This window comes from Ambystoma mexicanum, chromosome 13, assembly GCF_040938575.1.
Source record: "Ambystoma mexicanum isolate Mex_15411 chromosome 13, UKY_AmexF1_1, whole genome shotgun sequence".
Classification (NCBI taxonomy): domain Eukaryota; kingdom Metazoa; phylum Chordata; class Amphibia; order Caudata; family Ambystomatidae; genus Ambystoma; species Ambystoma mexicanum.
The window spans coordinates 640363103-640390799 of record NC_090938.1 but is presented as its reverse complement, the minus strand read 5'-3'; the positions used below and the strand labels follow the sequence as shown (position 1 = coordinate 640390799).

The following is a 27697-nucleotide window of genomic DNA, read 5'->3' as shown; positions in this document are numbered from 1 at the left end:
TCCTAGGATCCAACCTATGGGGCTGTTCCTCTTCCTTACTAGGATGAGGAGGAGGATAGAAAGCAGGGAGTACCACCTTCTGACTCAAATGAAATTCTGACACAACCTTAGGCAAAAAGGAAGGACAAACTCAGTACGACCCTGTCCTTGTGGAACAAAGTAAAGGGTGGCTTAGAAGAAAGTGCCTGCAACTCGCTCACTCTTCTAGCAGATGTAACTGCAAGTAAGAAAACTGTTTTAAATGTCAACAACCTCAAAGGGCAGGAGTGCAAAGGTTCAAATGGAGCACCCATCAGAAATTTCAAAACCAAATTAAGGTCCCAGACGGCACCTGAAATGGCAACAGTGGGAACACATTAGTGAGCCCTTTCAAAAACTGAGTGATCAGAGGAATTTTAAAATAAGAGCATTCCTCTGAAAAGCGCTTAAAGGTAGACAGCCCTGCCAAGTAACCTTAAATGGTGCCCACCTGAAGACCCCTGTGTGTCATGATTCGCCGTTTTACGCCCCTTCTGGACTTCCTGGTCCATGGTGCACCGCACCGTTGGAACCATTCTCCTCCTAACATGGCTGGCTCCTCAGTCACGTTGCGGTCTAGCCTTTACGCAGGAGCCCTAGCTTCCTAGAAAACAGGCACGTTCGCAGCTATTGTGTTCATCATTACCTTCCTTCCAGAGTAGACTACGCCAATAGCCTATACCTGGGCATGCCCGAACGACTTCTAAAGAAACTGCAACACATACAAAATGCAGCAGCCAGACTCCTCCTCAAGCTACCCAGAAGAGAACACATCACACCCACGCTAAAAATACTACACATGCTGCCACTAAAACAGCAAATAAAGTTCAAGTCCATGTGCATCACGCACAGAGCAATACACCAACAAGGCGCACAATTCCTAAGCGACAAACTACGCCTACATCAACCGACAAGAACACTAAGATCATGCACCGACATACGCCTGGAACCAAAACCCTACAACAGAAAAAAAACTCGGAGGATCCTCCTTTTCTCACCAGGCACCCAAAACCTGGAACGACCTACCTAAGAATATACGGAACACAACAAACCACCTAGCATTCAGGAAACTCCTCAAATCATGGCTCTTCACAGCATAACCATAACGGAGACGCAGTAGAATGTGCAGACATTAAAACAACGGTGAAAATAACTCCGACCTCGGCCACTCTCAAATTGGACAAACACTCAAACCAAAGAACCAACCACTCGACAGAGCATAAGATATCATGGAAAATAGCCACTAAAGGAAGGCTCCAGAGACCGATCACATACTCAGACCCAGACGAAAGCCCTCAAGTGACTCACCCACTCGTACGTACCGGACGGACCATACCCAAACCGGCAAACGCATTTAGATAGAAGTGTGAATATTAGCACGGCCACACTTAGATGGAGTTGTGGATATTGGCCTGCGTCGCATCTAGATAGAACCTTGAATGTTAGCATGCCCACACCTACGCTAAACGTGAAGACTAGCACAGTCCACACTTAGAATTGTGGACAATTAGCCTGCATCGCATCTAGATAGGACTGATTGAAGGACAACATGCCCGCACCTAGATGAATGCTAGCATGTGCCACACTTAGAATTGTGAACGCCAGCATGAGTAGCATCCAGATTAAGTTATGAATGTTAGCATGCCCACACCTAGACAGATTTCTAAACACTAGCGTGAGCCGCACCTAGGAAAGTCTGTGAATGTTGGCATGCCCACATGTGAAGGCCAACAAGTGCCACACCTAGACAAAACTGTGAATGTTAGCAGGCTAAAGGTCATGTAACTCACTAACCAATATAAGCTCAAACTCTGCATACTTATCTCACTCAAAAAACTCACACAACCATCTCTCGCACAACAAGCCGCAAGCACTTCACAACACTGCAACACCACATAAGCCGGAGCAACAGCGCACGTGGACTGACACCGATCCAATACCCGCACCAAAGCTCAGCACCCGGTGTACACCGAGTTGAAGCCGCCAACAGAACATCACTCCTCTCACTATCTTACTCCCTCTTCACCCCACTAACCAATCCCCCCCCTTATCACTTACAGATCCGCCAGAGCCCCTGGGGACCAGTTCCGTTGGTGACGGTGCGCGGTACAAATAACTTTAACATTTAACATTTGTGCCATTATCCGATACTTTTCCATGTTTCTTTTCCTTCCTGGAGCATAAGAAGCGGCCTGTTACCTTCGCTTGAGGCTGTCCGATTCATTCCATCCTGAACCCACTTCCATGTTTCCGCGCTCGCAGCCTCATCCCAGTACTCTGCGAGTAGTGCTTCCCTTCCTTGATTCCGCGCTTAATCCCAGATATTGACTGCTTATTCCTTACCTTCCTGGAATCCTGAACTCTTGTCTTCCTCCGAGACTGCTCTCGCTCCACACTGGATACGGAGGACCACCGGCCTTACCTGTATAAGTCCCGGATATCCCAGAAGACAGAGAAACCTTCAAAGAAGAAGACAACAAAGGACAAACAGGTAAGACCGGGGGCAGAGTGTGACAGTTTGAGACGCCAAGGACTTGATACTGAGCTCAACATGGAGGCTGCTGTCCAGGACCTAATGAGAGGAATGCAAGAACAGAGGTTCAAAACCTCAAAGCTGAAAATGCAGCGTTAAAACAACTCAGCATTACAGGAAAGCGCTCTGGTAGGGGGCATAGTGGACAAATATAATGGTTCCTCCAAAACGCTGCGGTCCTTCCTTGATTCCTGTTTGGTGCATTTCACATTCAAACCCTACTATTTTTCCATGCCCCGAGCCAAAGTGGGATTTATAATTGCACATCTCTCTGGTAATGCCCTAGCCTGGGCAACTCCCTTGGTGAATGCTGCAGATCCACTTCTGGACAATTAGGACGGATTTGTAGAAGCCTTCAAAGCCATGTTTGACCGTCCTGAACAAGTTTACAGTGCTCAGGAAAGGCTCCTGGAATTCCAACAAGGGAACCAAGACATGCTTTCTTATGTAACCCGCTTTAAACAATTGGCTAAAGAGGCTGATTGGCCCCAGGAGGCAAGTTTTACCTTGTTTCGCAGAAGCTTAAATGACGTAATTGCCAGAGTAGCCCGTCCAAGTTCCTTCCAGGCTTTTATAGATTTGTCCCTCCAAAGTGACTTTCGAATCCAGGAAAGAAAGGCAGAAAAGAGAAAAACAAAACTGTTTCTCCAAAAGGTTTCCATAGAATATCCTAGCCCAAAAGAAACAACCACATTGCATTCTCCTAATCCCGAGCCAATGCAATTGGGCTCTGTACGGGGTCCGATATCTGCACAAGAAAGGATGTGTAGGATCAATACTGGGCTCTGTATGTATTGCGCCTCTGATAAACATCTAATACGAAATTGCCCTCTAGCTCCACCCAGGCGTTCGAGAAACACCAGCGCCCGATCTTGAGCGGAGCCCAGCTTCGGGAGAAAGATGCTTGCTCTGCTTCTGCTCCTTCCTTGAATTATCCTCGATTGGGATACTTTGGTGGTCCTGCTAACATCCTTATCTACCGCCAATAAGGAGACTCATTCCATCCTGGCCCTAGTGGACTGTGGTGCCATGGGAATCTTCTTGGACCATGAATGGTCCTTGAACCATAACATTCCTCGAGAAACTAAGGAAACAATCCAAGTTGTCGAAGGAATTGATGGGAAACCACTGTCTTCGGGACCCATAACCCAGCAAACCACGGAATTGTTGCTCTCAATCAACAACCATCAGGAGATGCTTCGTTTTGATATCATCAAGGCAGCACACTACCCCATGGTTCTGGGAATGCCCTGGATACAAAAACGCAACCCATATATTAATTGGGCGGCCGGATCCTTATTTCTAGGCTCCGAATTCTGCTTGTTCCATTGTTTATCTCAAAACATGGTACAGAACATATCTATGGAACCCCCAGATACTCGAACGACCATCCATCTGTGTCTCAATATTTCCCAAGTACCTAAGATCTATCAACAATACTCTGAGGCGTTTTCAACAGCCATTGTCCAATCACTACCACCCCATCGACCAGAAGATTGTGCAATCGATACTGAAGACTCTGCAGTGATACCATTTGGAAGAATGTTTATTCTTTCCAAACCTGAGAAAAGGGCATTACGGGAGTACCTGGACACTAATCTTGCCAATGGAACCATTCGACCTTCTAAATCTCCAGCCGGTGCCTCTTTGTTCTTCGACCCTGCCTGGTCTACCGGGGACTTAACCAATGCACCCTTAAGGATTGTTACCCTCTGCCGCTCATTTCCGACGTATTGGAAGCCGTTCGGGGTGCTGTAATCTGTACTAAACTCGATTTACGGGGTGCCTACGAGCTCATCCGGATAAGGGAAGGCGATGAGTGGAAGACCGCCTTCAGGATCCCCTTTGGACATTTTTAATACCTGGTAATGCCTTTTGGTCTTGCAAACGCCCCTGCAGTGTTTCAGCGATTTATGGACAGTGTCTTTTCGGATATCTTGTTTCTCTTTGTCATAGTGTACTTGGATGACATATTGATCTATTCCAATGATTCCCAGTTACATCAGGAACATGTGACATTGGTCTTACAACGCCTACGAGGGAACAAACGCCTGGTTAAACCAGAAAAATGCATCTTTCATGCCCAAACAGTTCATTACCTCGGGTTCGTTCTGAGTGCAAAGGGAATAGAAATGGACCCCGCCAAGGTTGAATCTATCCTTTCTTGGCCAGCCCCTACAACAGTAAAACAGATTCAATCCTTCCAGGGACTTGCCAATTTTTACCGGAAATGCATTCCCACCTTCTCTGACATTGTACAACCGATAGTCGCATTGTTGAAGGACATTCCCTTCATTTGGTCTGATGCTCAAGAGACAGCCTTTCGGGAGCTAAAACGGAGATTTACTCAAGGTCCCACCCTGGCTCAACCGGATATCAATAAACCTTTCCTGGTAGAAACGGATGCCTCAGATCATGCAATAGGTGCTGTGATAAAACAAGAATCCGAGGATAAAGCGGAACATCCCATCGCTTATCTATCCCGAACATTAACTCCCAGCGAGACCCATTATTCAGTCCTGGAAAATGAATTGCTCGCCATCCGGCAAGCCTTTACCGAGTGGCGTCATTTACTCCTGGTTGCCAAATTTCCTGTTCAAGTGCGAACCGATCACATAAACCTGCAGATCCTGCAATCCCTAGAATGCAGGAACAGTCACCAAGCTCGTTGGGCCTTTTTTTTGCCCAGTACCAGTTTCGCATATATCATGTCCCAGGAACTAACAACGTAATCGCTGAAGCATTATCCAGACATCCTGATTACGAGCCAGTGGAGACCCGCACCTTTCTGAAGATGTTTCCTGACATAGTGTTTGCGGCTCAAGCCAACTCCTTATTGGAAAATATCCATGCTGAAACACCACCTTCGGATCTCTGGAAGGATTATATCAAGACAAACCAATGGACCTTAGTCGCAAAAGATGGCTACCTCTTCAAAGATAAGAGACTGGCACTATCCACGAATAAATTGAGAACCAAGATTATAAACCTCTGTCACGATACCTTCCATTCCGGGCATTGAGGCATTACTGCTACTCTTCGCTTCATTCAGAGACAATTTTGGTGGCCTAACAGGATTGACGGAGTAAGGGCTTATGTCCAAGCCTGCCCTGTCTGCAGCCAGAATAAGTCTGATAATAGAAAACCTGCAGGTCTTCTCCATCAACCAAAGTTGCCAGAGCGTCCTTGGGAAATCGCTACCGACTTCATCGTGGAATTGCCCCCTTCAAAGGGGTTTCCTACCATTATGGTTACCATCGATCTACATGGATCACTTCACCCCATTGTACAAGTTGCCTTCAGCATAAGAAATCGCAGGAATATTTTTGAAGCACATCTTTAGAATACATGGCCTCCCTTCCAAGATAATTTCAGACGTGGTCCTCCATACATTTCCCAATTCTGGAAACACCTATGCCACATGCTGGGCATCCAACGTGCCTTGTCTTCTGGATACCACCCCAGACCAATGGGATAACAGAGCGAGTAAATTAGACCCTAGAACAATACTTGCAGTGTTTTTCAGCCAAGGTCCAGGATGCTTGGTCGATTTTAATTCAAGTAGCTGAATTCGCCTATAACAATTCTGACCATTCTGCAATCAAGACTAGCCCCTTCTTTTGTAGTCAAGGGTTCCATCCATCTGTCCTGCCAACAATCCTACCTCATTCCACCCCAGTTCCATCGGTCGATTCCTGGATTGAAAGACTGGTCACAACACATAAGGATGCTAAAGAATATTTAGAAAAGGCCAGAATGGATGTCAAAAGACATGCGTATGCTAAACGAAGACCTGCCTCGGTCTATGGAATTGGAGACAAGGTCTGGCTGTCTTCTAAACTCTTGCCTCCACATCTGCATCCTAATAAACTGGCCCCCACATTCTATGGGCCTTTTTCTATCAAAGAGGTCATCAACCAAGTGGCATATCGACTTCAGTTACCAGACTCCTGGAAGAGGATTCATTCGGTCTTTCACACGTCCTTGCTCAAACCTTATATTAAATCCACCAGATCAGCTCACCGGCAAAACCCTTTTTTAGGCGCCTTTTTTCATCTGCTTCTCACTGGGATTGAGGTCCTGTTTCCACCCTCCTGGCCATCTGTTCTCCTGCACATGTGGAGTTTGTGCCTGGCTGCTGACCATTCCATTAGGTAGGTGCACTTTCTGTGCATTACTGCACCTCCTGGGGAATTACTGAACTTGAAAAATCGAAATTTGAAAGAAAAAGAAAAATAGAGGAAATTTGCATAATATTGTTGGAAAGGACTGTTTTATTTAGCATTTTCATCGTGCAGCCATTTTTTGAGCTTTTTAATACCTGGAGCTGCGTTGCTATTTTGAAAGCACTAGTTTTTTCCTCCTATTGCCGCTTATTTGACTGTTTTTGGCCCTTCCAAGATGGCCGCCGTGGTTTTCTTTGTTGTGTAGACAGGCTGTGCTGAATCACCTCTCCCTGTGCTGCACTCCCATTGGCTGCCGAGTGTTTTCTTCCATCCAATCAGGGACCGGCAGGCTTCAGCCAGCCCTCTCAGCAAAGGCCCACTTCCAAGGCCCCTTTCTGCTCCCTGTCCGCTTCCAGAACGCCAATTGGGGTCCTCCCTGCACCTTAACCACAATGATGCTGCCACCTCACTCCTCTAAGAAATCCGGACTGCCTTGACTTTGCCACCTCCAGAACTATGGGTTAGTTCCCTCCTTACGGACTCACTTCTTTTGCCTTTGACTATCACTGTTCTTTCTGCTTGTTGTTCCCATGTTGTCATCTTGCTGCGCAGTGCTTCCTAAACCCTTTGCCAACATCCGATTCCAAGATTGAAAAAGTCAAATCTTGCTGTTTTTGCTTTGCGCTTAAAAGTCAAATCTTGCTCACCACTCTTTGTCTCACACCTACCTGCCTTAGCCCCCCCAGTATCTCCATCCTCTCCTTACTTCCACCCCAGTGGCGCTCTGTTTCTCCTATCTCCCCCAACTGCTTCTCCATTGACTATCCTTCCCTTCTCACTAACTCTGGTAGGAAGAAGTTAAAAAATGATATCTTGGCCTCTAATCCTGGTCTTCCTATCGCCGACACCTACTCCAATGCTTCCGCCAGACAGACCCTTACCGACATTCTCTTTGTCGTTCCTTCGCCAGATCTATGGACTCCTCATATGGTCTCTGTGCTCTGCCCCATCTCCTCCTCTCCCATTAATGGTGGCACTCGCTGGGAAGTTCTCATAGCTTCCTTCGACCATTCCATCATTAATGTCTACCTAAATGGCACGGTCATGGTCCAAGGCCCTCAGGCCAATCTCCTCTTTGATAGGTGCTTCCCTCGCCTCAATTTCCTCTCATCTCCTGCTGTCCCCTCCTCTCCCCCTTGGCTACCTTGCCCTCTCTCCCCTCCTCCTCCTCCTCCTCCTCCTCCTCCTCCTCCTCCTCCTCCTCTGCCCCTCCTAGGGCTCTCGCCTCCACAGAGCGTACCTCTGATCTGTACCCCTCCCCGGAAGGTCTTTAAGGCTGGCAACCTTCTTCATATTGCCACTCTCAACTCTCGCTCTGCTGTGAAACACTCCTCTGACATCTGCCAACTCCTTGAAGAACTAGACCTCGATGTCCTTGGTCTTACTGAGACATGGTATGGTTCATGGCCAGCTCCGTTACGAGCTTTGACACTCTCCTCCCTGATGGCTACAAGATCCTCTCAGCACCCAGATCCTCCCGGTCCGGTGGGGGCAGGGGAGCGGGGGGGGGGGGGGAGGGGGAGGGGCTAGCCCTGATCTTTCCTGAGTGGATTCCTGCCTCTATCATTCCCACTCAGACCTACTTCTCTTTTGAATGCCTTGTCTGTAGGCTCTCGCTCTCTCGCCTACCCATTCTCTTACTGTGGTTACCATCTACCGGCCTCCTGGTCAAATCACCTCATTTCTCTCTGAGTGGGCAGACCTCTCTTCCTCCCTCCTGGCCTTTACCACTCAACTCCTCCTCCTCGGTGACCTAAATATACATTTAGACTCTCCTTGCTCCTCCTGTGTACTCTTCCGTGACCTCTGCGACTCCCTCTCCCTGTCCATCCTCCCCTCTGGCCCGACTCACTCTGCAGGGCACACACTCGATGTCTTGATCTCCTCTGACCTCCCCCTCTCCATCCCTCTGACCACTCCTCTCTCCTGGAGCAATCACTTCCTCATCTCATCTCATCTCTCCCTCTCCCTACCCTCCCCCCCAAACCAAGCCTACCCCAACACTGCCACCTACCTTCTCGGACATCCGGCCCATGTAGCGTGTGACAGTTGAGGCTTTTGCCACCACTTTCTCTTCCCCCCCCTCCACCTTTGGCTGTCTCATCCTGATACAGCCCTGTCTCTGCTCTACTCTTCAATTTCCGATACGCTTGATGTTCTTGCCCCTGTCATGAGGATCCGTTTGAAGTCCAAAGCCAAGTGCAATTCCTGGTATGACTCTGACCTAGCTACACTTAAACGTAAGTGTAGGGCAGCTGAGCGGAAATGGAGGACTTCCTGTTCATCCTCTGACAAACTGGCCTTTCGCCTGCTACAAAGGCAATACCGACTCTGTCCTCACCAAGAAGAGTCCACATTCAAGCTTGTGTCTCTGCGGCATCTAACAACTCAGCCGAACTCTTTAAAATCTGCAAGGAGCTGGCCAACCCTGCTGTAGTCTCTACCCCTCCTGTTGCCTCCCAGGCTCTTTGCAATGCCCTTGCCTCTCACTTCATTTAAAAAAACAGGACATCCTGTCCACCCCCTCCACCCACACTCCTCCTCTTCCCTCTCCATCTGTGCTTGCTGACCCTCCTTTAACCACCCTCCCACCATCCTTCTCGTCCTTTCCTCTTTTCACCCCCAACGAGGTTGCTAGACAAGTCCGATCTATGAAACCCTCTTCAAAACAGGTTCATCCCTGTTCCTCTAAAACCATCAAGGACCACATTGACACCCTTGCTCCGGCCCTTGCTGATTTTTGCAACCACTCCTTTGCCTCTGGATCCTTCCCCTCCCCTCTGAAGCACTCCTTTGTGCATCCTCTTCTCAAGAAACCAACAGCTGATCCTTCTTGTCCAGCTAACTATCGCCCAATTTCCATTACTCCCTTTCTTGGCAAACTCCTGGAAAAGTTGGCCATCTCTCAGCTTAACCTTCATTCCAATCCTGTTGGCTGTCTCCATGACCACCAGTCTGGCTTCAGAGCTGCCAGAAGCACGGAAACTGCTCTCCTAAACATCTGTGAAGATCTGCTCACCAACCTTGACTAAGATTCCCTCTCTCCTCATCATCCTCAATCTCTCTTCTGCCTTCGACACGGTCAACCATACCATCCTGCTCAACCGTCTCCGTGAAAACCTGGGTATCACTGATCAGGCTCTGGCCTGGCTGACCTTTCCTCTCAGATTGGCCCTCCCAGGTCCAACTTGGGTCCTTCCTTTCATCTATCTTCCTCTCTATCTGTGGTGTTCCCCAGGGGTCTAACCTCTCGCCCTGGCTTTTCAACCAATACCTGGCAACTCTCGCCCACTGCATTGCCATTTTCTGCTCAAATTTCCAGTGCTACGCTGACGATACAACTCATTTTCAGGCTGCCCTCTGCCACCTCCTCTCCCTCTCTCATCTCTGATTGCCTAACTGCCATTCAAGATTGGTGTGCCGCCAATGATCTTTGTCTGAATGCCAGCAAGATGGAGATCCTCCTCATCGGCACACCTTCACCATCCTTTCCCCTCACTCTCTGGCCGGCCTCCCTTGGCCCTCCTCCTACCCCCACCTGCGAGGCTAAGAACCTCAGGGTCATCTTTGACTCCACCCTTTCCTTCTCCGCCCACATCTGAGGTCTCTAAAAAGTCAAATTTCTGACTGCACCTCCTCAGAGGTACTCTGCCTTTCCTCTCCTTCCCCCAGAAGCTCATGGTATCTCAAGCTCTGGTTCTCTCTAGCTTGGACTATTGTAACAGCCTCTTTCTAAAGCTACCTGCCTCTACTCTCCGCCCTCTGCAACTAATCCAGAACAGGACTGCAAGACTTGTCCTTGGCCTCAAGCCCTGGGATCGTATCTCTCCAGCTCTGAAATCTTTTCACTGGCTCCCAGTGGATGCAAGGATTAAATTCAAAACCCTCTGCATTGTCCACAAGGCTTTCTGGGGCCTGGGTCCAAAAATACCTTCAGCTATCCCTCCGCAAATACCTCCTCTCTCGAGCTCTTCGCTCCTCTACCTCCAACTCACTCAGAGTCAGACGTTTTTCTAAGAAACTAGCTGGGGGTAGATCGGTCTTCGGCTGGGGCCTCCCTCTGGAACAACCTCCCTGCCACTCTAAAACTTGAGAACCATCTCAGGTTCCGGAAGCACCTCAAGACCTTCCTCTTATCTTCTGCCTTCGCTCCCCCTGCTGATCTGTTCTCTCTTGGCACCGTGCACCTGGCCACCCTCTGTCTTTTGGGCCCAGGTACCTGCTCATCCTGTCACCCTCCCGCACTGCCTCCGGGCCACCCCTTGCACTGGGGTCTGTATCTGTACCCATACAGCCCCCCCCTTTTTCTTCCTGCACTTATCGGACCTACCCTGTCTGTTGCCTTAAACCTAGCACTTGCAAATTGCGGGCTGCATTACCACGGTTTGTTGCCTTTATTATTTATTTATTGTTATTTATCTGTTTCTCCTCTGCTTCGCACTTTCCACCTCTCCCCCTTCCATGCACTTTTCCCCTCCCCCCTCTCCCATGCACTTGCGCGTTGTCAATGTCAGTGGGCCTAGTAAGATCGCGGTTTAGTTCTCCCTCCCTTGCCTTGTCACGCTCTGGAACACTTGTGTACGAGAGCGATAGAAATAAAATATCAATCAAAACCCAGTGCTTGTCAACGATCAGAATGAATTTGAGGTTTCCAGGATTTGTGACTCTAAATATAGAAGAGGTCGGCTACAGTACTTAGTGGAATGGAAAGGATATTCCCCCCCCCCCAGGGAACGAACATGGGAACCACTCTCCAACATGAATGCCCCTCGCTTAGTGCGGAGATTCCATCTAGCTCATCCAGGCAAACCCGGTGGATCGGGTTTTAGGAGGGCGCATGCTGTCATGATTCGCTGTTTACGGCCCTTCTGGACTTCCTGGTCCATGGTGCACCGCACTGTTGGAGCTGTTCTCCCAACATGGCCGGCTCCTCAGTCACATTGCGGTCTAGCGTTTACGCAGGAGCCCTGGCTTCCTAGAAAACAGGCACGCCCCCACGGCGCTGCGCGTCTCAACGCTCCCTTTCGAGTTCGCAGCTAGTGTGTTCATCGTTACCTTCCTTTCCCTTGTGCCATTATCCGATACTTTTCCATGTTTCTTTTCCTTCCTAGAGCATAAGAAGCAGCCTGTTGCCTTCGCTTGAGGCGTCCGATTAATTCCATCCTGAACCCACTTCCATGTTTCCGCGTTCGCAGCCTCATCCCAGTACTCTGCGAGTAGTGCTTCCCTTCCTTGATTCCGCGCTTAATCCCGGATATTGACTGCTTATCCCTTACCTTCCTGGAATCCTGAACTCTTGTCTTCCTCCGAGTCTGCTCTCGCTCCACACTGGATACGGAGGACCACCGGCCTTACCTGTATAAGTCCCAGACATCCCAGAAGACAGAGAAACCTTCAAAGAAGAAGACAAAGAACAAACAGGTAAGACCGGGGGCAGAGTATGACACTGTGGGACAAGGAAAACAAGAAAGGGAGAACCTCCAGAATAGAGCACTGAAAAGGATCCACATTCCTTCCTCTGCACCAGTCGCAAAAAACTTACGACAACGGTACAGGGACTTCATTGCCGGCCAACTAGCCGAAAGCAACACCTCCATTACATCACCCGGAAGGGCCCAATCTATATCTCAACCTCTCAGAAACCAAGTGTGAAGGTTGAGTCTTGACCTCCGGATGGAGAACCCGACCTTCCTCTTGCGAGAGAAGATTCTCTCTGAGGGGCAGACGCATTGAGGACAGATGGACATGTCTAGAAGGTCCGGGTACCACGCTCTCCTGGCCCAATCCAGGGCAATGAGGATCATGTGGGTCCCGAACCTTCTCAACCTCCTGAGAACTTGAGGGTTGACTGGGATCGGAGGAAACTCGTATAGTAGCGGAAAGAGCCACTCCACGACAAACAAGTCTCCTAGAGCTCCTCTCAGAGGAAATTCCCTCGAGCAGTACCTTTCGCACTTCCAGGTTGGCACCGGTTGCGAACAGGTCCAGCCGTGGGTTTCCCCAAAGGGAAAAGATCTCCTGAAGGACTTCCTGAGCTAGCTCCTACTGGTGGGAGACTGCGCTCTGCCTGCTCAGAGCCTCTGCCGCCACATACCCTCGCTTATCGCCCAGGACCAGAGCTGCATTGCCTCCCTGCATGGGGGCCGTGACCCTACACCTCCGCTCTTGTTGAGGTAATGCATTGCCACTGTGCTGTCTGTAAATATCAGGACATTCTTCCCCCGTACAGATGGCAGGAAAGCCTTCAGCGCCAGTCTGATGGCTTGCAGCTCCAAAAGATTGATGTGAAGTTTGGACACTGATGGAGACCAACAACCGCAGATGGACAGATAGTCGGCATGAGCTCCCCACCCCGTCAGGGAAGCGTCCGTCACCACTGACATCCGGCCATGGTTTCCAAAAAGGCTGCCCTTTAATGAAATTCTTCTCATCGGCTCACCACAGACGGTCCTGCGAGTCCGAGAGAGGAACATGAAGGAGATCCAACATCCTGCCCAAGAACTGGGACCATTGAATCCGTAGAGCCCACTGAAGGGACCTCATTCTCAAGTGGGCCTCTGGCACCAGAAAAATGCAGGATGCCATGAGGTCGAGCAACCTTTAGAATTCGAAAGCCGGAAGACTCTGGGCTTGTTGACATTTTGAGACCATCTGAAGAATGTGATGAGCCCTCACCTTGGGTGGCGAGCACATCCCCAAGGACGTGTCCAAAACTGCCCCTATGTACTGGAGCTGTTGGGATGGGGTCATATGTGACTTCTTGAAGTTGAGGGAGAAGCCCAGCTTGTGAAGGGAATGGCAGGGGACGTTGCGATGATCCAAGGCTTGTTCGGGAGAACACGCCCTGATCAGCCAATCGTCCAGGTAGGGGTAGACGAGAATCCCCCCCCCCCTCTCCTGAGATGATCTGCCACCACCACCATGAGCTTGGTGAAAAGCCTCGGGCCGAGGGCCGCACGAATGGCAGGACCCAAAACTGATAGTGGGATCCGCCAACTGCGTACCTGACATATTTCCTGTGCTGGAGATGGATTGGCACATGAAAATAAGCATGCTGCAGGTCCAATGAAACTAACCAATCCTGAAGTTGGAGGGCCTGAAGGATCTGAGAAAGAGTGACCATCTTAAACTTGTCCTTCCTGAGGAACTTGTTCAAGTATTGTAAGCCCAAGATTGGTCTCCGTCTTTCTTTGGTATAAAAAAAATAAGGGGAATACCAACCCTTGTTCCACTCAACCACAGGCACTGGTTCTATAGCGCCTTTCTCGAGCAGGGCTAAAATCTCCTGCACAAGGAGCAGATCCAGAGCCTTCAAAGAGTGTTTCCCCGGTGGATTGTCGTGAGGCCGTTGTAGAAAAGGGAGGCAGTAACCGTGGGCGATTGTATCCAGAGCCCACACATCTGAAGTAATGGCTTGCCAGTCTTCGAGATGCTGTGATAGCCTGCCTCCCACCGGAGAACAATGAGACCTGGCCTCAGAGCTGTTTGGCAGTGGCAGTGTCTGATGGCAAAGAGGCAGCTGCCTGAGCAGCTTTGGCACCCCTACCTCGTCCACCATGGGGGAGCTTACGCTGCCCCCTTTGGCTGGCCATCCCTTTTGCCTTTCCAAATGAGGAGTAATAGCGAAAGGAACCACCCCTCCATTGCTGTCCCCTAGGACAAAAAGGCTGAGGTGGTCGAATGGCTGCACCCAAAGATTTGGCAGCTGCCTTGGAGGTCTGCAAAGGTCAGGCTTGCTGCCAAAAAGATGCGACCCGTCAAAGGGCATGCTGAGAAGACGGGCCTGCACATCGGGTGCAAACCTGGACTTCCGCAACCACGCAAATTTACACATCACATGCTCGTAGCCATGGATCTTGTGACACTATCCGCAGTCTCCAACCCCGACTGAAGGGATTCACACATGGCATCCTTGCCATCCTGCACAATAGCTAGAAAGCCATCCCTTTCCTCCCCTTCGGGACCATGCTCAGCTGCAAGCGAAATACAATTCCACAGAGTGTGCGAAAATGTTGCCAAGGCACAGGTGGAGTTGGCCGATTTTAGCGCCATACTCCCAGCAGACAATACCTTGCGCGGCCATCAATCCATCTATGCGTCCCTATCAGGAGGGATGGTAGGGTACGCTGCCTGCTTAGAGGTGGCCATAGTCACCTGGACCACCAAACTCTCGCGAGAGGGGTGTGTGCACAGGGAGCCATGGTCGCTACTGGATAGGTGGTATTTCCTGGACAACAACTTGTTAACTGCCGGAATAGACTCCGGGGAAGACCAAGCAGCAGCCACCCTCTTTTGCAAAGCCACATGAAATGGCTACACCGGGTCAGTGGACGGACCCTGATCCAAGATGTCGGTAAGGTCATCCTGATCATTAGCGACCAGAGGCCTGGACCAACCCAGGTACTCAACAACCTTCAACGTCAGTCTCCATCGAAGATTCAGCATGATCTCCAGGCTCGGGCTTACCAAACTCATCTCAGGAGACATGTCTAGGCCACTAGCATCATGCAATGATTGACGCAAATCCTCAATTCGACCTTCCTCAGAAATTAGACATTCTGGAACACCAGGCGTCCTCCTCAGACCTCTCTTCCTCTTCAAAGATATTCTGGTGAGACTGAAAGAACTCCTTCCTAGGGAGAGGAGTACACCTCTTATCAGGGACAAGCTTTACAGATTTAGAAAGAGCCTTCCTTGGAGGTTCAACAGCCACAGGGGCTTCCATCAGCAAATTCTGCCAAGTATGCGCCGACAGGTCCGACGGCGCTGATAATGGCGCCGAATGTTTAGAAGGCCTGAACAGGGGTAAAGACCCGACAGACGCACTCGACGGACATGGCACTGATGGCGTCGACACCTTTCTTCGACAACTTCACAGGCTTCGACGGTTTTGCTGGAGTCGAAGACCGCGACCTGGAACGTCTCTGGCGATCCCTTGATGCCTTGTCCAAACGGGACCTCGATGGCTCCCGATGCTTATGGCGCTGAGTGCCCGGGCACGAGGGCGTAGGAGTATCGGTCTGTGACCGCTCCCTGCTAGCTTCAACAGAAGGCACGAATGGAACTGTACCCTGAGATTGGAAAATCTGCAACATTTGCTCCCGAAAAGACTCCCATTCCTCGGGGTAGAGGATTTAGAGGGGCAGGCCACCTTATTCAGGTAGTCGTCATCCGACGAGGACGGGGAAGGCGAACAGTGATGTCACTTCTGGGACCGCCTCGACGTAGAGGAAGAGTTGCGCAAAGGACTGAGTCCCCGCTCCACTAGTCAGTCGACAGCCTACTCGATTTCGATGTACAGGGCTGGGAAACACGGCCTACCTTCAACTTCCCCTTACGCTCCCGCAAGGCCTTGGCAGTGAACGACTGGCATTTCGAGCAGTCGTCCGTAGCGTGGTCCTCGCCCAGGCACCACAAGCAGATATGGTGCAGGTCCGTGATGGACATCTTGGACGTGCAGTCCCGACATTACTTGAAGCCAGACCCCGGGGTCATCGGGGTGGAAGAAGAAGAAGAAAATAGCACGGTACGAATTAGAAGACACGAGTCACGCCGAGTTCTTGAAGCAAACATGTTGCAGAAAAACGGAACTGAGGCTACGGGCACCAAGCGTCCTACTTATAACATCCGATGACATCACCCTCGACAGAGGCCTTCAGGGGACATCAACCCGACGCAAGGGCGCCCTCTGCCAAAAAAAAAAAATCAGAAGCAGCACAGCTGTGGACATCACATGTCATAGATGAGGAATACGTTGGAGGACACAATCCATTCGACCTATAGACTTGTCCAATTGACTTTGGCTGTCCTGGCTCACCAAGGTCACCCTTCTGAATCCATTGACTTTGGCATTGCTTGTCCCTCATAGGTGGTAATTTGTTGAACACTTTTACTGCTGGGAAAGGCTTACCTAGATTTCATTGGAGGATTCAAATGGTCTTTACTTTATAAGAAAGTATGTTCTAACCTTTCTATTTTCCTTAATCCTTCCTTCCTGAAACAGAGTCTAAAAAGTATATTGGTGTTCAATATAAATGCAATACTATCCTTGTTATTGAAATCACTTCAGGGTGTAGGAGAAATGTATCACACTCGTATTCACCAACTTTATCAACTTTGAAAAGTGATTCTAAAGTTTGCTCAACTGGAGGGGGGGTGAAAGAGTACACACAATTCAATCAACCATGGAGGTAATATATATAATAAACCTTAGAATAAAATTATAGGTTACTCACCATATTGACTAATGTACTCTTAGTGCCCTTTCCTACATACTGCATGCATTGGCATCCCTTTTTAGGGACGGGAGACAGAAACTTTTTCACCAGCAAAAACCTTCTTCCCCTTTAAATTTAGAGGTGCGCTGGGGTGCAGGCCTGGGAGCACACGCTGCCCTGACCTAATGACACCAGTTTTATTAGGGGGGAGGATGGTGGGACATATGGAGGAAAGGTGACCAATGACTAAGTGTACGTTAGTCACTACGGTGAGCAACGTATAATTACCATTACGTCCTGTCCCCTTTCCTCCATACTGCATGGGCGATTACAACTGAGTGTAGGCCCAGGGTGGAGAGTAGACCCTTCTTAAGCAAACCTGTTTCTAAGAAACGCCTGTCCGAAAGCCGCGTCGGATCTAGAGCCGGTGTCCAAACAGTAATGCTTGCAGAAAGCCGTAGGGGTGGCCCATGTGGCCGCCCTGCTTATGACTTGCCAGGGGACATGCCGCTGGAATGCGATGGCCGTTGCCTTGGCTCTGACCGCGTGGGCATGCATGTTGGCCGGTAGTGGTTTATGCTGTCCCTCGTATGCTTCCTTGATGGCCGAGACCATCCACCGGGCTATAGAGGCCTTGGATGTCGGATAGCCCGGTTTTGATCCGCCGAAGGTGACAAACAGTGCGTCCGACTTGCAGAAGCCCTTGGTCCTGCCCAAGCAAAATTTTAGGGCACGCCTGACATCGAGGCAGTGCAGAACTCTGAGCCTCATCTTTAGGTTCAGCAAAAAATGTAGGCAGTACTATCTCTTAGTTGAGATGGAAAGCGGAAGGCACCTTAAGTAGGAAGGCTGGGTGAGTCTGCAGGAGTACCTTATTCTTCTGAAAAGTAGTATAGGGCTCTGAGGCAACTAGCGCCTGATTTCGCCAACTCGGCTAGCCGAAGTGAGGCCGACTAGCAAGGCCGTCTTAATGGTGACCAGCCTGATGTCCGCGGACACAATTGGCTCAAATGTTTTGTGCGCCAGGGCACCAAAGACTACGTTGAGGTCTCATACAGGGTGTGGCCTCTTGATGGGCGGGTAGAGTCTGGCGAGGCCCATCAAATGCTTCTTGACTATTGGGTTGGAAGAAGAGAATACCTCTTCCTAGGAGTTTCTGTAGGCCCTTATGGCTGCCAAATAAGTGTGGCAGGTGTCCACCAGCACTCCAGAGTGGGCGAGGTGCGCCGAGAAGGAAAGCACATCATCCAGCGCACGTGCAAGGGGTTGATATCCTTAAGAGTCTAACCAGTGACAGAACCTGGTCCACTTTCTCTTATACTGGGTCCTGGTAGCCTTGCTCCAAGCGCCCTGTATGATCTCTAGATTAGCCTGGGAAAGGCTGAGATGCCCTAGCATGACTTGCTCAGGAACCACACTGTGAGGGCTAGGTTCTGTGGCGCGGGGTGGATGACCTTGCCCCCCTGTTGCGCCAGAAGATGTGCTGTGCCAGTCGGAAGGCGAATGAGTGGTCTCTCCGTGAGGCTGAGCAGCTCCGAGAATCATGGCCTGGCTGGCCACCATGGAGCTACCAGAAAGAGGCTGAGGTGGCGAGACCCCTTGATCTTGCATTTCACTCTGTGGATCAGCGTTGTGGGCTGGAAGGCGTATGCGGTCATGCCGTTCCACTGGGAGCCAGGTCCTGTCCCTGCCAGGACGCAAACTGTTGGCACTTCTTGTTGTACCAGGAGGCAAAGAGGTCCACCTGGGGGGGTCCCCACCTGCAGCACAAGGTCGTTCAGTTGCCACTTGCAATTGCCCACTCCCAGTCCGCTGAGCCTGTCCGCCTCCAGGTTGGATTCCCCCAGAAGGTGGACGGCCGTGAGGTATATGTTCTCTAGGGCCAATTCCCACATGCGGACTGTCAGTCAGCACAGTGCAGGGGATCTGGTACCTCCCTGCTTGTTGACATAGAACATGCTGGTCGAGTTGTCTGTCTGAATGAGGACAACCTTGCCCCCGATAACCGGAAGGAAGGCTCTGAGCGCTAGCCAGGTGGCCTTTAGTTCCAACCAACTGATGTGGTACTCCTGCCGGGTCCAGGTGCCATGGACGCAGTGGTTGTCCAGGGTGCCCCCCCCCAATCCCTCGAGAGGAGTCCGTAGTGAAGGTGACCTGTGGGGTAGGGTGCCTGAAGGGCTTGCCGGTCGGCAGGTTGAAGTCCGTGGACCACCATCTGAGGTCCGAGTGGAGAGAAGGAGGAACGTTTATCATCTCCGCCTGAGAGCCACGCTCCTGGTTCCATGATGCTGCAAAGTGCAGCTGTATCCTCCTCATCCCGAGACTCGTGTGGGGGACGGCCAATGGGACCGCTGCCATGAGACCAAGTAGGTGTTGGTACCACCAGGCCGATGTCACCTCTTCGATGAGGAAGTGCGCAGTGGACGTGATCTTGTCCTCTGAAGGAAAAACTCTCTCGCAGCAGGTGTCCCAGATAAGCCCCAAGAAAGTCAGTCTCTGCGTAGGCTGCAGCTGCGACTTCTTGAGATTGAGCGAAAAGCCCAGATCGCGTAGTGTGTTCATAAGAGCATGGGAAGTGAGGTGCACAGCTTCCGGAGATGTCGCCCTGATGAGCCAGTCGTCGAGGTACGGGTAGATGTGGTGGCCCTGGGCCCTGAGGAGGGCTGCCACTGAGTTAATCAGTCTGGTAAAGACCCTGGGAGCAGAGTTGAGGCCGAAGGGAATCACCTTCTATTGGACATGGTAGCTGATGATTTTGAATCGTAGAAAAGAACGCGGAGGCTGCCAAATTGGGGCATGTAGGTATGCGTCCTTCAGATCCAGGGAGCACATCCAGGTCTCCCCTGCACAGTGTCTCCGCTATGAGCACTGGCGTAACCATCTTGAATTTTTGTAAAGGTAGGGAGAGGTTGAGGGTGGCAAGGTCCAGCACAACTCTCAGGCCTGCCTGCTTCTTTTTCCTGAGTGGCGAAGTGGAGAAGCCAAAACGTTGCAGGGAGGCTGGGACTTCCTCCACTGGCTGGCTCTCGACGAGCGACCGGATCTCCGCCAAAAGATTTGCTATCCCAACCTGTGGGACTAAAGGGAAGAAGGAGGAGAGGCTGGGATAGGTAGACTGACTGTATCCCATGGAAACTACAGAGGATCCAGGGGTCCGCGATATTCTGGCGCCAGAAGTGTGCATTGAGAGCAAGCTTGCCCCCCCCCCCCCCACTGGAGACACGTGGACCCAGAGGGGCGTGTAATGCATTCTTTCCCTTTGAGGCTATTGCGGAGGAGGTGGACTGGAAAAAGCCTTCTCACCCTCCCTTTTTGTTGCTTGCACCGATGTTGGGTCAACGAACGGTCCGGCTGCCTGGACCTTTGCTCTTGGAAGTCCGTATAGATGCCCTTTTTCCGAGCGCTGCTGTGACTGGGTGTACGCTTTGGGCGTGGTCTTTTTAAAGGATAAAGACTTTGCGAGACGTTTTTATTTTTATCCAGCTCCTCGAAGAGGTCCGCAATTTCCCGCCAAAGCCTCTGTTTAACGGCTGCCAGCATGGCATCCGTGTTGGCTTGACGAAGATGCAGTGAAGCGTTGGAATAAAGCTTCTTCCCGTATGCCGCCAAGATCTTCTCCTCCTTGCCTGGCAGTGCCGCTTACGAGGAGGCCAAGGACGACTGAGGCTTGGAGTGGAGTGATGCCGCAGCAATCACCGAAGAGTGTGGCTGACGATGGGCCAATAGAAAGAGTGTATCCCTTCCATTTGCCTGTACTTGGCATCCAGGCGTCGATTGACTGGCTGGACAGAGTGGGGCTTGAGCCAACCCTTTTTGGCCAAGGCGACAATGTCCTTCTGCATCAGTATCCCTGTTCTAGCCGAGGAGCACAGCGCGAGGACCTCAGCAAGCACCCACTCTGCTGGTTGCTCAACCCCCTCTGGAGGTTGAGGAAGGCTCAAGTACTCTGCCAGCCCTGCAAGACGTTCGTTGAAAGCCTTGGCTGACGACGGTGTGTCGGGGTCCCCTTCCTCACCTCTGTCCCCCTGGGGGTCCAGAGGGTCGAGCCCCGGTGGAGGGGGGCTGGCAGCCGAAGGCTGGGGTGTGGAGACGGGAGCCGGAGGCTGCGGCAGAGGGTGGTTCGGAAACACCTGCACTATCGGTTGGGGGCTGGAGCAGACATCAGGGGCTGCACTGGGGCCTGTAGCACCAGTACTGGTGCCTGCGGCGCCGGAGCCATTGGCGGGAGCACGTCTGATGGCATCCCCGAGGATGACGCCCCCATCCAAGGAGATTTAATGAGCCTGAGGAACCTCTCGAAGAACCGGTCCTCGCAGGCCGGAGGGGTGGTAGGCGATATTGACGGGGAGCGGGCGGCTGCTGGAGCTGTTGCATGCCCTGCCCATACAGACGCAGCAGGAAGCTACCCTGCGCAATGAAGGAGTTTTTCTGCAGAGTTGCTTGCAGCTTTGCCCTTCACAAGCCTAACAGCTTGTGGCCCTACAGTGATCATTTTTATACAAACTCTCTTAAAACATTGTGCAAGACTTTTGTGCTATCTGAATAAGTGTCTTAGCTCCCTAGACATTGTGCAAAGTGCTCCCTGCAGACTCTTCTAACCCATTGACTATTAACTGTCCCTCATAGGTGGTGCATAAGTTTAACTTGTATTACTGGGACATTTCTAACCAAGATAACATGGGGAGATTGAAAAGTATTCACATGCTCCGAGATCCTGTTAACCTTTTCCCTTCCCTAACCTTTTCCACAACCTCATTATTGCATTAAAAGTAAAAAGTGATATATCAATGTCCACAGTATCCAAGTAATTGTAGTCACCTCAGGGTGTAGGAAGTGTGTGTATGTGTGACATCCCTAAATCTGAGGAAGTATTGTGAAGTCTATCTTTATTGTTGCATATTGCCCTTTCTAAAGGATATTTAAAACAGACTGTTAAATAATTATTTTACTAGAAAACCTTGAATAGAAGGGTTATATGAATACTTGTAATTGTGAATCTCAGTGTTGCATCTCTACAGCTCACATTTACCCCTCTTGAGATAAATCTGGCTTTTCAGTCACTCTACCAACTTGTGTTCTACAGACCTATACCAATAGTTCGGTTACCTATTACCAAGAGGACAAGGCTGATGTAGTCTCCCACAGGGTTACTACATACAATCATGCCTAACAAACAGTTTGTACCGATCACCATACCCTCTGCAGCTACACCTTTTGCCTCACTGCACAGGCACCATGTCAAAATAGAAGATGCTTATTTTGATTATTCCATTCCAACAGGGCTCTGCTCCAATTCACAACACTGTGAGCTCCAAATTCAAGATGGCAGTTTTCCAACTTCCTGTCCTCCCTCACTTTGAAGTCACTACTCACAACATAGGAAGTCCCGAGCAAGACCTCGCTGTGTCAATGCATTGTCTTGCCAACATCACTGACAGTGCCCACTTGCATTTATGTCTCTTGTTTCTTACCTTTTATGGGTTGGACTAGTCAGGTGCAAGGACTCCTTTTTTGAGGAGGTTCTGTTTTTTTGACAGAAGTGTTTACCTGTCAATTTTCACACATCTTGGGAGAGAGTTTCTTCCCCTTGCAGTTTCTTCGCTCTGATCTTTTCTATACGGTCACTGTTCCAGCATTTGTTTAAACCAGCACAGTGGAGGCTCTGGCTGATGTAACAGACAAACCGCACTTTCCAAAGGGATATAAGGAGTTGACACAGCGTCCCCATTGTCCTGCTATTATAGAAAGACCACTTTTTACCAGATGAGGTGTCCAGTGTACCTTTTGCTGGATTTTGACTATTTTTCCTCCCAGACTAGCTTAATACAAATCCTGCCTCGAAGTGTTACTTTTTGTGTGCACTGGCTTCTGGGGCTTTGGCCCTCACTATATCCAACTCTCTCTGCCTAAATACCTTCCTTTTAGAGCCCTTTGATTAGCTACATCTACCTATCTGAGGGTCAGAAGCTTCTCCAAGCAGAGTGGGGGGGTAGATCGCTCTCCTCTGCAGGTGCCTCTGTCTGGAACAGTCTCCCTGTCCCTCTCAAACTTGAGCCAGACCAAGTGAAGTTCCGGAAGCGGCTCAAGACCTTCCCTTTCTCCTTTGCCTTCTCTCTCTTGCTTCCTTGCAAAGCCTGCGGTGCTGACTGGTTGCTTGGTACCCTCAGTCTCTCAATGGGTACTAGGCTCCTGCGTGACCAGTCTTCCTTGCACTGCCTCCTGGCCTACCGCGCACTTAGTGGCTGTAACTGTAACCCCTACAGCCCCCCTGCCTCCTTCCACTTACCCAGAGCCATGCTGCCCTGGCTGCACTTACTCAGAGCCATGCTGCTCCGATTGCACTCCTCCCCCCCACCTTCCCCTGCACCTCTTTGTCGTTGTCGCACTTGCACAATCCCAATGTCACATGGCCTAGTAGGACTTGTGTATAGGCGAGTTATAAATACCATATATCAAATTACTGCCTTAAGAGTCAGAAAGACTGTTAAGGCAGGAGCAACCCTTCTCTATTAGTCATGTAGCCAGTCTGGTGGCAGCTTTTCGATTTGTGTAAAATGGCTCCACTTGGTAGAAACCATTTTACCCTGCAGTGTCTTTTTTGAAACCCCTCCTGCATTTCACAAAAAGGAGATGGGATACATTACTCACCGTAATCGTATTTCTGATGCTTGTATCTGCTTAGATTCACATGCTGTGCATAGGCCGACATCTAGTGGAAGCTGCAGAGTATTACAGTTTGTTTTTCGAAACTCGAAAATGGGCGTCGACACAGGGCGTGCCAGTAATACTATCCCTAGTGTGACGTCCACTGTACCCAAGATCCCTCACGCGTCTAGGATCCTCAGATTGTATTTTTCCTGACATGAGGTAGCATGAGGAGTAGCACGAGTACAGATAATCCAAGCAGATAGAAAGGTAAGACTACAAGCAACCATGCGCCTTCTCTCAGAGGGGAGGAAGGGTGGGTCGCATGTGAATCTAAGCAGATACAAGCATCAGAAATACGATTACGGTGAGTAATGTATCCTTTCTGAGGCTTGTGGAATCTGCTTAGATCACATGCTGTGCATAGATTAGCGAGCAGTACCTGAAGAAGGAGGTGGGATGTGAGAAGGGTCATGAGCAAATAAGTGTCTTAGAACCGCTTGTCCGGCTTGTGTATCTGCCTTGGAATGGGTGTCAATGCAGTAATGCGGAGTAAAAGTGTTAATAGAGCTCCAAGTAGCTGCTTTGCAAATGGTGTCAAGGGGTACATTTGCAATAAAAGCCAGAGTGGCCCCAATGCCTCTAGTACAGTGGGCTCTTGGCGTGAAAGGCAGAGTTCTTTCAGAGAGTGAGTAACACAGCTGGATACAGTTAATAATCCACTTCGAGATGGCACCTTTAGAGACTCGATCCCCCTCTCTGCCTGTAGCTACGGAGACAAATAGTTGATCTGTTTTCCTTAGCGGTCTGGTTTTATTTACATAGTAGAGGACCGCCCTACGCACATCTATGGTTTGTAGTTTCACCTCAGCCGAGCTTTGAGGGTCCTGGAAGAAGCCGGAAGCTTGATGGACTGGTTTAAGTGGAATTTGGATATAAACTTAGGTGAGAACCTAGGGTGTGTGCGTAAAAACAGTTTGTCTTTATGGACAGTAAAGAAGGGATCCTGCACTGACAGAGCCTGAATTTCACTGACCCTTCTTATAGAGGTAATAGCTACTAAGAAGGCCGTTTTATAAGGCAGGTGTTTGAGACTGCTTTTATGCATGGGCTTGAAAGGGGGGCCCATGAGCTCAGATAGCACCACATTAAGGTCCCACCCTGGTGGTGGGTTTGAAATAGGAGGGTGAAGTCTCTTTACTCCTTCCATGAAGGCTTTAACTACTGGTACTTTCCACCACGAGACCTTGTTATGGGAAGTGGTGTATGCCGACAGGGCTGCCAGGTGTACTTTCAGTGAGTTAAAAACCAATCCTGCATCTAGCAGGTGGAGCATGTATGTAACAATAGTGGAAGGAGTGCAATCAACTGGGTTGATTTGTCTACTCTGGCACCAGATAACGAATCTCTTCCACTTGTCAAAGTAGCAGTGCCTTGTGTTTGGTTTGCTAGATTCCTTTAGGATGTCCATACACCTCTGTGGTAAATTGAGATTTCCAAACTCTATGACCTCAGGAGCCATGCTGCCAGGTTCATTGAGTTGGGTTGCTGATGCACTGTTTGACCTTGGTGCTGGGAAGTAGGTTGTACCAGGCCGGAAGTTTGATGGGCTTGCACACCGCCATCCTGCGTAGGTGTGGGAACCACGGTTGTCTTGCCCACATGGGAGCAACTAGGACGAGTGTCATCGACTTTCTGTTCATCTTGTTGACCACCTTCCTGGAGAGGAGTTGGTGGAAAAGCGTACACAAACATCCCTGACCAGTTCATCCACAGGGTGTTCCCCTGGGAGTCTGGTTGGGGGCACCTGGATGCAAATCCTGGGCATTGTCTGTTTTCGCTTGTGGCGAATAGGTCTATAGTGGGGAAACCCCAGAGAGAAGATATCTTCTACGACCTCTCTGTGTAGAACCCATTCGTGTTCCTCTGGGAGGGAGTCTCTGCTCAGAGCATCCGCTAGGGAATTGAGCTCCCCTGGAACATGTTGTGATGACAGGAAGATGTTCCGTCTGAGTGCCCATATCCAGATTTTCTGGGCAAGCTTGGACAGATTTGGCGAACGAGTCCCTCCTTGCTTGTTCAGGTAGAAGATGGCTGTCGTGCTGTCCGTCCGGATTTGCACCGACAGGTTTAGTAGGTAGGGCTCGAACGCTTGAAGCGCTCTGAATACTGCCAGAAGCTCTAGCAGGTTGATGTGGTTCTTGGCCACTGAGGGAGACCAGAGACCCTTAGCTGTGTGGTGGAGATGGTGAGCTCCCCACCCCGTCAGACATGCATCGGTAGTGACTACTGCCTGTACTTTGGATCGTAAAAGGGTTTCCCCTGTGCAAGATTCTCTTGTCCACCAGTGAAGGCTTTGTACTAGTGTTGGCGAAACAACCACTAGATCGTCCTACTGACCCCTTGCCTGAGAGCACTGTTTCGCCAACCATTCCTGCATGGGACGCATGCGCAAGCGCGCGTGAGGGACCAGGTAAATGCATGACGCCATCATGCCCAGCAAACGCATTGCTTTGCGTACCGTTATTTGGTGACCGGACCGATATTGCGGAATTTGCAGTAGTATATTCCGAATTCTTTCCTCTGAAGGAAATGTCAACCCCTCTTGAGTATCTAGGATAGCTCCTAGGAACTGTTTGGAGGTGCTTGGCACCAGGCTTGACTTTTTCTCGTTGATTGAGAAGCCTAATTCGTGGAGGAGGTCGATAGTCCTTTGAATGTTTGTGCTGCAAATTACTGGGGGTTTCCCCAGTTATGAGCCAGTCGTCCACATAAGGGTACACCGGGATTGCGTCCCTGCGTAGGTGTGCAGCCGCCACCGCCAGTACCTTGGTGAATACCCTTGGTGCCGAAGCTATCCCGAAGGGCAGTACCTTGAACTGGTAGTGCCGACTGTCCACCTTGAAGCGCAAGTACCTTCTGTGCGCTGGGAACATGGAAATATGAAAATAGGCATCTTTCATAGCCAAGGTTGCCATGTAATCCCCTTTTTTAGGAGGGGGATTACCCTTTGTAGCGTAGTCATTTGAAACTTTTGGGGCTTGACATACTTGTTGGCAGGCCGTAAGTCCAATACTGGGCGCATTGTCAAATCTTTTTTTGGCACAAGGAAGTAAGTTGAATAAATACCCTTGTTTACCTGGTGTCCCGGGACGAGTTCTATCACGTCCTTTGCTAGCAGATTGGCGATCTCCTCGAGGAGAATCTTCTGATGTTCTAAAGAGTGTACTCTGTCGTGGAGGATGGTTCCGGGGACGCTGCAGTAGTTCTATACAGTATCCTGTGGATACTGTTGACAGAACCCATCTGTCTGATGTGATCCCTTCCCAAGCCTGGGTGAAGTTGGAAATGCGTCCCCCTACTGGGGTTGCGTGAGAAGGGACCCTGAACTGAGCGTCACTGCTTTGGTGGAGGCGTGCCGCCTCCTCTACTGGGGCTGCCGCTGCCTTTACCACGTCCTCTCCTATTACCCCTGCCGTAACCCTGGGTAGACTGTTGACTGTTGTTGTTCCATTGTGTACCCTGCCCCTGGGAATAGTTTGATCCTCTCTGGGAATTTTGGCCGCGTGGGCGACGAAAATTTCCATTCCCTCTCTGGTTAGGGGGTTTATTGGTTAACTGGCCAAGGGACTTCAGTTTCTCATATTCGTCCTTGGCATTCTTCAGCGCGTCCTCGACCGCCTTACCAGACAGATCGGCTTCCACCGGTTTGTTCAACAATGATGCCTGGGTTTCTGCCTTAAAACCAGACTGCCGTAACCACGCATGTCTCTTGATAACAGTACGTTCTGCTATCAATCTGCCTGCGTTGTCAGCGGCGTCAAAAGTTGCTTTTAAAATGCAACCAGACACGGCTCTACCCTCTGCGGAAATTCGTGCTAACTGGCCCTTTAAGGATTCTGGTCCAGAGGCTACGAGTGCCGCGACTTCTTCCCACTGATGGCAGTTGTAGCTGGCCAACAGGGTGGTGGAGTTTGCAATCCTTGCCTGATAGGCGGACGTTGAGGCTACTTTCCTGCCAAAACCATATATCGTTTTTTGCTCTCCTTGTCTGGAGG

General features: G+C 50.3%; 1 protein-coding gene across 1 annotated transcript in view; it reads right to left on the bottom strand.

Annotated features, from left to right (window-relative positions):
- SNF8 (SNF8 subunit of ESCRT-II) overlaps nt 1–27697 on the bottom strand; it is a 460264-nt gene that overhangs the window by 133054 nt on the left and 299513 nt on the right. The window lies entirely within an intron of this gene.